Raw genomic sequence first — 13,604 nt, forward strand, 5'->3', positions numbered from 1 at the left:
CAAAAACGGATGATGGGCACTGAAGAATCTCCATATGAAGTTCATTTTCTTTATGACAAAAGCTATCTATTTGGGCAAAGAACTGCCCTTGCCTCAATTGCTGTATACTGTCCAAACTGGATCAGCAGGATGAAAAAAAAAGTGACTGCTAAACTTTGCCAAGACAAGGTAGGACAGTTCTTCAAAATTCCCTGCTTCTCAGAAATGTCTGTCAGATATACTAGGCCTGTAGGCTAAAGTTAGAATGTCCCAATATCACAGAAGACCCTAGGGTGACTGTTGAGGTAGCCAGATGTCCCTGTCAATAGGTAATATTACACCCTTTTGGGTCTTTGATAGAGTTAAAGACTAAATAATTAGACTTAAAAGTTTCCTTAGTTATGATAAAAGGTAAATTAAATATAAAACTTTAGACTTATGAAGATAAGATAAATAATATTTTCTCTAAATTTGCCAAATACAAATGGACTGGATATTGTAACTGCAATTTTTACCTGATAACTTGATAATTGTTGTATGTAATTTTATTATGTTAAAGTTAAAACCTTCCTTTTTAATTAGACAAAAGAGGGGGATGCTGTGGAACAATCTTTGTACACTTTAAATTTGTATTACTCTTATTGGTTAATGAAGAGCTGGCTGGCCTATAACTGGAAAGGAAGAGATTGAGTATGAGAGTCAGACTAGGAGAATCCTGGGAAGAAGGGCAGAGTCTAAGGAGGTGTGAGCCAGATACAGAGGAAGTAGGACATGTAGAAAATGAGCCATGTGGTAAAACTTAGACAAGAAATATGGGTTAATTTAAGTTGTAAGAGCTAGTTAGTAACAAGCCTAAGTTATTAGCCGAGCATTTATTATTAATATTAAGTCTCTGTGTGGTTATTTGGGAACTTGCTGGTGGTCCTCACTACAATAACATGATAAAAGGAGATAAGGAGGGGGGAGGAAGAAAGAGAGAGAGAGAGAGAGAGAGAGAGAGAGAGAGAGAGAGAGAGAGAGAAAGGAAGAGGATGGATAGAGGAAGGGAAGAAGGAAGGAAAGAAAGGAGAAAAGAAAGGAGGAAGGTCAGGAGAAATGGAAAGAGGGAGAGGGAGAGACACCTTTTTTCTTTTTACAGTAAGGACCCACTCCCATGATAGTAACTACGTTTTAAAGGTCTCATTACCACATTGGGGACCATGTTTCAATCACATGAACTTTGGCACACATGGTCAAGCTTTAACACTTGGTTATCTATGTTTGGTGAGATAGGGATATTTAAATCCTGATACAAGAAGGTACATGTCATATACATGTGAAAATATCCCAGAGCACCCCATCTTTTTGTAAAGTTTTTGCTTTTAATGAAAATTCCCAATACATTTGTATTTTTATTTATGTGAAGGATTTCTCAAAACATCACATTCTCTCTCTCATCTCTGATTTGTCTTGGCTCAGTCACTGGTGAGGTGAAGGGACCAGAATCTCTATTACTCTTTGGGGATGGGAAGGGTAAAGCCTGGGGGAGAGGAAAGCCTGGTATTGATAGTAGTTTCCTAATCCAGAAACTTTCCTGGAAATGAACAATTCAAACTTTCAGAGATATTTCAAGCACTGTGTTAAGTCAAGGAAGAATGTGTCTGGTCACTGTGCTGACAAGCTAAGCACATACCTGTTTATCGTTTTCGTGAATATGCTACTGTAGGAAAGAACTCAACATGTATAGAACTTGTAAAGTGTGCGAGAACCAGTTCATTTCTTTGAGGAAAATAGTAGACTCCTATTGAAAAATTATGTATATAGAAAAATATAAAAAAGAACTCTTTAAAAAAATGAATATGGAAATATTTTAAAGACTTTTGAGTGCATCACTGATGTGTTCTTAGTCTTCTCTAGAAACAGCATATTAAAATAGTTTATGTGTTGCTACATGGTTATTTCCTCAGCTAGCCTACCAGAGTTAAAGTGACGTATTTTATCAATAACAAACATGTTTCAGTATAGGTTATTATACCAATGTTTAGGAGAACTGGTCTACCAGCTACTAACTACACCCGTTACAATATCCCCTTTAAATTGTATGAGACTCAGTGTGTTCAGAGTGCTATGACTGTAGACTATTTCCTTTAAATTGAATTTTGAAGAAAATTTAAATTATACTTTTCTTTATTCCTGAGTGTTACAAAAAATTGAAACATTTTGTTCATAAAACCTAGCTTCCTATTTCCTTGTAGAGGCAAGTTTTTAAGGTGGAGGAAGACATAATGCTCTCGACATTTTTTTTTTTTTTTTTTTTTTGGTTTTTTCGAGACAGGGTTTCTCTGTGTAGCTTTGCGCCTTTCCTGGGACTCACTTGGTAGTCCAGGCTGGCCTCGAACTCACAGAGATCCGCCTGGCTCTGCCTCCCGAGTGCTGGGATTAAAGGCGTGCGCCACCACCGCCCGGCTGCTCTCGACATTTTTGCTGAGGAGTCTGCAAGTACGTGTCATAATATTCCAGTGTATTTAGGGAATCTATTTTATTTTGTATAAAATAAAATTTTACCACAGGGGAATGGATTAGGGCACTGTAACAGGAATGAAAAAGAAATTGTGATTATTTTCTTTTTGAGTGTTGAATTTTAATTTCAGATTTTTATTGTTCTGAATATGCTAAGTTTTCCCTTGTCATTCACATATCTTTTATTCTCCTACAAAGTATCTAAGGCATTCCTCATGCAAATGAAGAAATAGAGGAGTAGAAATGTTAACCAGCCTAGGGCCCGGGACTGGCAGGAGGGAATTAGCGTGGCTCCCACATTGCCTCCTATTGAACTTTACTAGATGAGCGGTGCTGACCTTTGCCCCTGTGAATTCATTGACCCCATATTATTCCATAAAACATTACTTAAGGAATTTTTATTTGACACGTTGAGGATATTATACAACTCTCACTAGCGAACTGTACCATTTTTCTTCCTCTAACATTTATGCTTCCTTGCAGTTTTTTAAGGCTTTTGTCTGTCAGCAAAATCTTCACTAAGTTCCTTCCATGGGTAGGGAGTTCCTAGAATTTAAAGTGAAAGAAAGGTGCATAAGATATGGTTCTTGCTTTGAGAAGAATTGGGGGCCATGGGAGAAGAGGTAGGATAACAACTCCAGAATATTAATCACTATTTGATCAAACACCACACAATTGATATAGAAACTTCATGGTTTTGTTGAATCCCCAGATGGAGTGTTATGTGTTGAGCTTTAGAAGTAGCTGATGCGTGGAATAAAGAAGATTGAACTGAGCTGAGAAGTTAGCTCCATCAGACAAGTTCTTGATGTGCAGACATGAAGACCTGAGGTTGATCTTCAGAACCCAAATTAAGAAAGCCAGGCATGCTGGAATGTACTTGTAATCTTAGAACTAAGGAGGAAGAGACAGGGGACTTCTGGTGATCACTGGTCACCTAGCGTAGCCTACTCAGTGAGCTCCACTCACTGTCTCAAATGAGCACAACATTCCTGAGAAATAAAACTGAAGATTGTCCTCTGACCTCCTCTGCACATACACACAGAATATTGAAGCCAAGCACAGAGGTTCATGATTCTCAATATAAACTTGTGGGTGAGAAAATAATTCTCCTGAGTCTGTTTCTTCATCTGTCTATTGAAAACTTGGACATAGCTTGAGAGTCTAGCTACATCCTAAGTGGCTTTATTTGAGCATATAGGCAGCCTTTGAAATAGCGGCCGGCCATCTCCGCCTCTTTCTATTCATGGCAACAATGAGAAAAGCAAATTACTTTCATCATGAGATGATAAAATATTGGTAGTTTTCCCTCCTAGCTTATGTGCTTTGTTTTCTTGGCTTATACATGTTGATAAAGCAAGACACTAAGTTGGGGAGTCCATACAATAGGAACTGAAGGGCTGCCTCCAAGGGAAATCTTCAATGTAGGAGCCTGCTGAGAACCAAGTGCTTCCAGTGACAATGAGTGACTGGAGAAGCACACGGATCCTCAGCCAAGACTTCAGATGACAACGTCAGTTCACTGCAAACCCTTTGGTTACAGCCTTGTGAGAGACCATGAAACATAAGTCATGTCCAAATTCCTACCCTACAGAAAATGTGAGGTAGTGAATGTTATTTCAACATACCATGTTTTGGGGGCTGGAGAAATGGCTCAGCAGTTAAGAGCACTTGTTACTCTTTCAAAGGACCTAGGTTTGGTTCCCAACACCCACATGGTGGTTCACAATTCAAACTCTAGGTCCAGGGGATCCAACCCACCTCTTCTGATCTGCTTGGGCACCAGGCACATGTAGTGTACATACACACATGTAAGCAAAACACTCATACAATACACTACAATAAAGGAATCTAAAATATTTAAAAATAAAAAAAGCAAGTTTCTTAGAGTAAATAGACCAAGTTTATTTAAAGAAAAACTTTGAGTGAACAGGAGAGGCTGCATGGGTTGAAAAGAATCTTGGAGGTGATAACTAAGGAAAGGGAATGATCAGCGTTTGAGAAATGGACATCAGAGACTCAGAAAACCACCATGTGTCTTTAACCTTCACATGGCTTATTTATGAGCTCTGTGTGAGTTTTGAAATGCACCAGGTAAATCTTGATAATAGGAAACATTGTCAGGTCTGGCAGGTGTAAGAACTTTGCTTCAGAAAAGATCACAGGGGGCTCTCCTGAGTGTCTCAGTGCTGGCTGCTCCTTATGATGGTTTAAATCAATGAGTCTCATGTTTTAGGACCTGGGGAGTCAGAGTCACATGGGACCTTGCATGGAGGATCAATATCCCTGCCTCTGGAGTTTCTGATTCTGGGGCATGAGTGTTTGCTGTTCTTAACTATTAGTTAAGACCAGTGCTTAATGCAGCCAACAGCCTGATCCGAAAGCATGCATGGCTTAGGCTTGGCCTTTGGCAGATCACCTGTGCATTAGTCAACATTCTTTAAAGGACCAGAACTGATAGAATGAATGAATATACATTTAGGATTTACTAGAGTGGTTAATATAGGCTGTGGTCTGAGGAGTCCAATAATGACTGTCTCGTGATGGAAAGGCCAAGAATCCTGTAGTGGTCCAGTCCATGAGACTGGATGTCTCAGCTGTCCCAATCTGCTGCTGGAGTCCTGGAGGATTCCTAAGGAGCTGCTGGTCTTCAGTCTGCATTGGAATCCTGAAGAAGTGGGTTCTAACAGCAGCACAGGAATGCCCCAGCAACAGGATGCAAGAACATGCAAGAGAGAATGAGGACAAACAGGAAAAAGGAAAAGCTTCCTTCTTTCATGCCTTTTTATATGGGCTGCCACCATACAGTGTGGCCCAGATTTAGCATGAGTCTTCTGGCCTCAAATGATCCAATGAAGAGTATCCCTCACAGGCATGCCCAGATGCTTGGGTTTTAGTTGATTCCAGATGCAAATTCAAGTTGACAACCACTTTTAGCCATAGCAACCTAAAACAGCAAAGTTTTGACTAAATATTACAGACTTAAGGGATTTGAGAACTGGACACAACTGGTCCTGTGCTTCCTGGAGCACGTTGTATTTTCCAGTGGGATATCTGAGAGGACATAGCATTAACAGCATGCTACCGTAACTGTAATTGCAATATGTCCATAGTTAAGATGTACCAGAAAATGGTTCATTGGATCTGTAACTTTACTGATTAAGACACAGGTCAATGTGAATCAGTAAAAATGATCAAGTAATGGGGCTGGAGAAATGGCTCAGTGTTTAGGAGAGCGTGTGCTGCTCTTGAAGAGAACCTGGGGTCAACTCTTAGCACCCACATCAGGTACCCTGCAACCATCTGTAACTCAAGTTTAAGGGGAATTTTATGCTTCCTTCTGGCTTCTGAGGGTACGCATACAGTTGTTCAGGCACATTCTCATATGCAACAAATAAATATTAAAAAAATAATTGAGTGAATCATATTATGGCGTTTTCTTAGACTGTAATGGTGAATCAGAAAAATGGAACTGTGGAAACTCTGGTGCATACTCTGTGATTTAAAAAAGGTTAGTATTGTATTTATTTATTTGTGTGTGTGTGTGTGTGTGTGTGTGTGTGTGTGTGTGTGTTGATATTCACTGGTGTGGGCACGTAGATGTCATGGTGCATATGTAGAAGTCAGAGGACAACTTGAAGGAGTCGGTTCATTCCTTCCACTGTGTGCATCTTAGAGTTCAAACCCAGGTCGTCAGGGCTGGAGGAAAGTGCCTTTACCAGCAGGGCCATCTGGTTAGCCCCCACTGTGAGTCGGAAAGAACCTGCTTATGCGAGGCTTCGAGGCTTCATGGTACTGCACATTCTTTGTAGCACTTTCCTTTTCTTTAAGGAGACATCAATGGAAGAGTCTTGCTTTCTCTTTTCTTTCTTTTTTTTTGTGTTTTTTTTGAGACAGGATTTCTCTGTGTAGTTTTGGTGCCTGTCCTGGATCTCACTCTGTAGCCCAGGCTGGCCTCGAACTCACAGATATCCGACTGATTCTGCCTCCTGAGTGCTGGGATTAAAGGTGTGCACCACCACCACCCAGCAAGAGTCTTGTTTTCGTGTCTCCAGGGTTCTTCAGAAACAAGGATGGAAAAAAAATCTTCATTTTGTGCTTTTGAATATAACATGTGTGGCTTCCCAGCAAAACATTAGTAACTGGTGTTTACAATACTCTATCCTTTAAAAATTATTTATTTTTATCTCCTGTGCGCTGGTGTTTTGCCTGCATGTATGTTGGGCATCAGATCCCCCGAAACTGGAGTTGCAGACAGTTGTGAGCTGCCGCATGGTTGCTGGGAACTGAACTCGGCTCCTCTGGAAGAGCTGCCAGAGCTCTTAACCACTGACCCATCTCTCCAGCCCCACAATACTCTATTTTTAAAAGTTATTTTTCATATTATGTGTATGTATCTGCATGTATATCTGTGCACCACGGATGTGCCTGGTGCCCACTAAGGCCAGAGAGGAAGTCCAGATCCTCTGGACTTGAAGTTACAGGCAGCTGTGAACCGTCATGTGGGTGCTGGACACCAAACCCAGGTTCATGGAAGGATAGTCAGTACTCCTAACTTCTGAGCCCCCTCTCCAGCCCCAATCTATATTTTGTATTTGTTTTCTGAATGTTTTGTTTTTTGAAAGAGTCTCACGTAGTTCAGGCTGACCTCAAACTTTCTGTATAAATGAGGCTGGCTTTGAACTCCTCACCTTCCTGTCTCCACCTTCTGAGTGCTGGGATTACAGGGGCACACTACTTCTTCTTGATTTTCTTCTATTATCTTTGTATTCATTTATTTATATCATGATTCCTACTCCATCTTACTGCCCCCCTTTTGGTCATTGTGACCTTTTGGGTCACCTTGGAGACATTCCTTAATTCTTATATTAGAATCTTCAATAATATGTTTACATATAATCTTCACAGTGACTTTGCAAGCTAAGAAGGGCAAAATCACAGCTGTATCATGAAGGGGGAAGTTGAGGCTCAGAGGAAGTTCCAACTGAGTGTTGTCATGTGACATTGATTGGACCCATGTCTTTTACTGTCCCTTGCTTGCTTAAGACTCCTTACTATGATTCAGATACACTCTGAATTCCTGTGTCTTCACTCTTTCTTTGAAGAAAAAAAAAATGGATGATTCAACTCAAACCAAATTGGATCTTATTAATAGTGACTTGTTTCATCTTTTCCAGAGTTACTTGTATCAGAGTTTGTGAATTAATGTAAATGAGGACCATGGCAGGAGTTGATGGAGAAAATATTTTCAATTAGAATGGAGTTGGTGTACCTTAATTTCTTTTATATAGATGATCTCTGATTGATGAAATATCTGTCGCTTCTCTGTTAGAAGGACACAATTAGCTATAACCTATATTTTTCTTTCTTTTTTTAATTAAAGTTTTTGCATTTAATTATACATACACATATGTGTCTGTGTGTGGGTTTGTGCATGTGAGAGCAGTGCTTGCAGATGCCAGATGAGGGTGATGGATTCCCTGGTACTGGAGTTACAGGAGGTTGTGAGCTGGCCAAAGAAGGTGCTGGGATTTGAACTTGGGTCCTCTGCAAGAGTAGTACATGCTGTTCATTGCAGAAACCATATCTTCAAACCCTTTCTTTATTTCTTGAATGTTTTCTGCTTTTTTTTTTTTTTTTTTTTTTTTAGCGTTTTCTCTCTGACCCATTGTGGTGCTTTAGATGAAAATGGCTCATGTATTTGAATACTTGGTCCCCAGTTTGTGGAACTGTTTGGAAAGGATTAGAAGGCGTGGCATTGTTGAAGGCAATGTGCCACTGGGGACCAGCTTTGAGGTTTCAGAAGCCCATGTCAGTCTCAATTCCATCTCTCTGTCTCCTACAAGATGTAAGCTCTCAGCTACTGCTCCGTTCTCGTGCCTGCCCGCCTGCTGCCATATTCCATGCCATGCTGCTCATGGACTCTGACCTTGTAACTCCAAGCCCCAAACTAAACGGTATCTTTTATATTTTGTCTTGGTCATGATATCTTATCCCAGGAATGGGAAAGTAACTAAGGTACCATTCAGTCATGTTCCAAGTCATTAGCCAAAGAAATTCAAATTTGTCTAGATTTTTTTGGAAACTATTTTTTGGAATAGCTTAGAGAGGTTCTGAACTGTTAGTATCTATCTTTAAAAATAATCCTTTGTGACAATGACCAAGACATTGTTAGGAAGTAGACCCTTGGGGCATTTTGCCATGTAATTGTCACCTGACTCCAGAGATCTTTCTTCAGTTCAGTGGATCTGAGACACTTATTGCTAACACAATGAATGAAGAAAATTAACAGCTGTTTCCTCAGGGGCCTCTGAGTTCAATGGGCACCATTTACTGTTTCCGGGAGAGAGCTTCCTCTTAGCGTGTGCCTGTTCTTGTTTAAAGGACAGTGGAGACCCAAAGGGAAACAGGGCTTGCCCCTTACTGAAGCTTTGCCTTTTGGTTCTTAGATCTTCAGGGAAACATGAGTTTTTTTTTCAAGAAGGTTATTAGTCCAGAAGTCTCTAATCTTTGTTCAGAAATACGACTGTTTTAAACAAAGAACTAGGTGGCATTTTTCTCAGTCTACTTTTTCTCATCTGTGTGGAGTTTCTAAAACTATGTAGAAAGATGGTCGGTGGCTGTGAGGGGAGGCTGTACAGTTTCCTGATGGGCGTGAAGGAAGGTCAGTAACATCTGCCCCGGAACGAGGGGAGAGCAGCTACAGGAATCAAAGAAAAGCCTGGGCAAACTAACTAAGGCATCAGAGGATACCAGGAAATAGTGCGCTTGTGTTGTAAATTAGATTTGATGAGATTTAAAACAAACAAGCCAATAGTACAGTAGAATTCATTAGAGGTAGGTCTTTAGTCCCCTACTATTTCAGGGGGATTTCAGAGATTGTGAACCAATTCTTCTCCAAATGATTTGTCTTATGATGACCTTACTAACTGCAGCAAGGGCGGTTACTTAAGGATCACCACAAGAAGCAAGGCTCTGTGCTGAACGCCCAGGAGCCAGGCTCTGTCCTGCATACCGAGGAGCCAGGCTCTGTGCTGAATGCTGAGCACTATTCAGATACTGATTCTATTCAGATCTTCATGTTGCCTTTGATGGTGGTCACTCTGATTCTCACTTGGCAGATGTGGACACTGAACCTTGAGTATACTCAAGCTGGCAAATGCACGTGTAGCAGCCACCCCATGTGGGTCTGACTCCACGACCTTCTTTATGGTTTATGCTCTTGGACTTTCTGAACCTTCAGTAAGAGCTGCCACAGTCTGAACATGAAATAAGAGCAACAGAAAGCTGAATGTGTTAAACGAGGATCCTTTTGGTCCAGCTATGAGGGAACACTCTTTGCAGAACAAATCACACCTGTGATAAAACAAACATCCCCAGAGGGAAGAGTTTGCTTTATAGTTTTCCTTTTCTGTGGTGCTGGGTGTCAAACTCAGGGCCCAGCACATGCTAGGAAAGCATTCTACAATGAGTTACATCCCTAGAAAGCCACTTTACTATTATAGTGTGTGTGTGTGTGTGTGTGTGTGTGTGTGTGCATGTGCACAAACGTGTGTGTGCATGTGCGCAAACGTGTGTGTGCATGTGCGTGCGCGCGTGCGCGCACGTGTGCACATGAGTGTGTTCGAGTGTGTGTGTGAATTTGTGTGTACTAATGGTCATTTAGCCAACCAAATTTAAAAGACATCACTTTGTAAAATTCAGTTGAGTGTTACTAAGGATTCCTGCCTGACCCCTGGGAAGTCATATTGAGATGCTGTCCTGGTTAGTGTTTATCCTCACCTTGACACAACCTGGAGTCACCTGGGCAAATGGAGGCTCAATTGAAAAAACTGGCCTCTGTAAGACTGGCAATGGCCAAGTCTGTGAGAGAGTGTCTTCACTGGTGGTTGATGTGGGGAGCCCCAGGCGACTGTGAGTTGTACCATCTGTAGGCAGATGTCCTGGGTGGTGTAAGAAGCTAGTTGAACGTGAGTCAGAGAATGAGGGAGTAAGCAGCATGGCTTCATGCTTGAGTTCTTGCCCTGCTTTGCCTCAGTGATGGACTGTGACCTGGAAATGTAAGTCAAACAAACCCTTTCATCTCCGAGGCTGCCTTTGGTCAGGGTGTTTTCTCACAGTAACAGAAGCAAACAAGAAGAGATCGCCATGATGGGTAAGGGAACAGGAAGAGGATAAGAAGATGTAGGAGGATGGAATGGTTGTCTTCCTTAATATTTACTTTGTAGATGAATTGAGTCCTCTGAGTGATTAGCATTGCACAAAAACAAGGAAACGTGGCCGTTATCCAGTTCATTTCACCACCACAGAGTGAAGGATGGCAGACATTCACTAAAAAGCTCAGATCACAGAGGTTATCGTGATCTGATTTATTCTGTGACTCCTTAAGTATCTCCCCTGGCATAGCCTCCCTACTCCCACCCCCAGTGGCTTCACCGCTCCTTCTGTTCATTTGATCTGACGGTAAGAACACAGTGGTACCCAGAGGGCAGTGAACTGTGTTCTCAGGATGGTGTACTGACTGTGTGACCTTAGCAAAGGCTTGTTAGGGATGTGACGGAATTCAGAAATGGCTAAAGAGCCCCCATCCGACATTCACACTCTGGTAGTTCTCTGCCTTCCAGATTCTGGGTCAGATCCTATGGCTTGCTTTGGTCAAGGTGCTCTGGCTAATGTCACACTAGCGGGAATTGAACACGCCTTGTGCATTCAATTTGCTGTTTATGGAGGCATGTGAGCCTGAGGGGTTATGATGATGGAGGCATGAGGACCACTTGCTCCATCCTTTCCCTGGTCAAGGTTAGCCAGTTGTCACACCCAACTGGAGCAAGATAAATGGTGACTTTTCTTCCTCCTCCCTGCTTTCTGCACCCCCTCTTTCCCTCTTCCATTTTTTGACTGGGCTTTACTCTGCCTTCAGATGCGAGATCCTCTTCCTCAGTTTCTAAATCCTGGGCAGGGAGGTATGCGCTCCAGCAGCCAGCAAAACAGTTGCTTCATCAAGCCACGAAGGCTTGGGGTGGCTGTTCAGAGCAAAGGATAATTAATGCAAAGCCTAATTAAAAAGGAATAAGTCACAACATATCCACTCCCTCTCCTCTGGAGCTGCTCAAAAGGGATATGAAGGAAGATGACCATGCTTGATCTGAGCTTATCCCTTAAAACCCGTGCCTAACATCACATCTCCTTTTTGGTCAGTCACTGAGGATTGTGCCTGGCACACATGAGTGAGTAGCAAGCTCGTGGCTGCAGAAATAAAATACATGCCCACTGAAAGGCCCTCAAGAAAGACATTTCATCTTTTTAATTAAAAATGATTTTACTTTATGGTGTCAGGATGGAAAATCATAAGCGGAATCAGGAGCTGTCATCTAAGTCACTCGGGCTGACTCTGGCCCGGTGACAGGATCAGAGGTTTCTCTGACTCTCTCGTCTCAGCCAGGGCAGCAGTTGGCACTTGTCTGGGTTTCTTAGTGTGGTTCAGAAAGATATTGCATTTGCGTTTACCCATTTGACATTGAGCTTTTCTCGGTTATTTGATTTTTCGTGTTTAAAAAATATTCATAATGTCTGAATTCTATCTGAATATAATTTCCCATAGAAACAGTCGCATAATGAAAATATTTCAGAGCTGAATTTAGGGCTATGGAAAAAGATGGTGTCTTTGGCAATATGCAGTGCAAGGTCATTAAGTGCAAATGTTTAAAGGGGAGGCGGTCTTCTCTGTTGCAAGCATACGCCACCCAATCAGGCCTTCTAGACAGGTTCAGTATGTTCCAAAGGGGGTTTATGCCTAGCTCTGTGGACCTAGTCATGGGCTGGGGCGTCATAGGCACCAAGGATGACAGACTGCTCTTGTTTTGCTATATGGGCACGTTGTCAAACTGCCTGTTAAAAACAGTGTGATCCTCAGCCTTGATCAAAGAACTTTCTCTTTACAGCAAACAGTGGTTAGTGAAGAAAATCATGGCTGGCCAAAGTATCAAGTTTGGGGACTATCTCAGAAGTGGGGTGAAAAGAATCTAAGAGCCGAGTGATTATGAGGAGAGCTGTGAAACACTGTCTTGTGAGTGTGGCATGGTCTAGGTACTCATGAACTCACAACAGCGGTGGTTGCCTGCATAGAGTCTGAACAGGATTGACTGGTAAACATTCATTTAAAGACCGGGGGTGGGGGGTGTTCCCTCTGCTCCCATACATCTTAGTGAGGCTGCAGTGGTCTTCACCACACTCTGAGTTTCTCCATGCTCTCCAAAGATGACAACAAGAAGAAACATGTTGGAAAATTGGTCAAGAAAGACAAAGACCCAGTAGCCAAGTCTGGTGGGAAGGCCAAAAAGAAGTGGTCCAAAGGCATAGTTCAGACGAACTCAACAGTCTAGTCTTGTTTGACAAAGCTACCTAAGACAAAAGCTATAAGGAAGTTCACAACTGTAAGCTTATTCTTCCAGCTGTGGTCTCTGGGAGACTGAAGACACACCATTCCTTGGCCAGGGCAGCCCTCCACGAGCTACTTAGTAAAGGACTTATCAAGGCGGTTTCAAAGCAGAGAGCCCAAGTAATCTACACCAGAAACACAAAGGATGGAGGTGCCCCAGCTGCTGATGCTTGAACAGGTTCAATAAGCTGTACATTTGGAAAAAATAGAGCTTTGCTAAATAAAGAAAACAGAGATGAGGAGGGGCTGAGTGCTAAACATTCAGTTAAGGATGTGGAGGGGCTCACAGGGCTTGTCCATGGGAGCCAATAATGGTAGAATGCTGCTGGGGACAGACAATCTTTGTCTCTAGTGAATAATTCATGTTCCAGTGGATAGCTCCACAGTCATGTGCAGGGGAGTAGCCCAGGCTAGACTTCGTTGGTTGTAAAGCAAAAACCAAACCAAAAGATTTGAAAATGAAATGAGGACTTGGTGTTGGGGGCGGGGTGAGTGGTTGAGAGGACTGACAGAAGGTAGGGGAGGGTGGAGGGATGGGTGTGAGCACAGTGTTTTAACAATGTATTTGAAACTGATGAAGAATAGATAACAATCGAATAGGTTCAGTGTTGAAGAGAAGGCAGAAAGAACGTTCACAGTAGAGGAAGGAGAGGTGAGTCATGAAATGCTGTCTTCTGGCCTTGCGCTC

The 13,604-nt window shown here is 42.1% G+C and overlaps 1 pseudogene; it reads left to right on the forward strand.

The window, feature by feature from the left end:
- Positions 1 to 12,722: 12,722 nt before the first annotated feature.
- On the forward strand, positions 12,723 to 13,090 carry LOC131894190 (small ribosomal subunit protein eS25-like; annotated as a pseudogene).
- The last annotated feature ends 514 nt before the right edge of the window (positions 13,091 to 13,604 follow it).

Source organism: Peromyscus eremicus, chromosome 17 (assembly GCF_949786415.1).
Source record: "Peromyscus eremicus chromosome 17, PerEre_H2_v1, whole genome shotgun sequence".
Lineage (NCBI taxonomy): Eukaryota > Metazoa > Chordata > Mammalia > Rodentia > Cricetidae > Peromyscus > Peromyscus eremicus.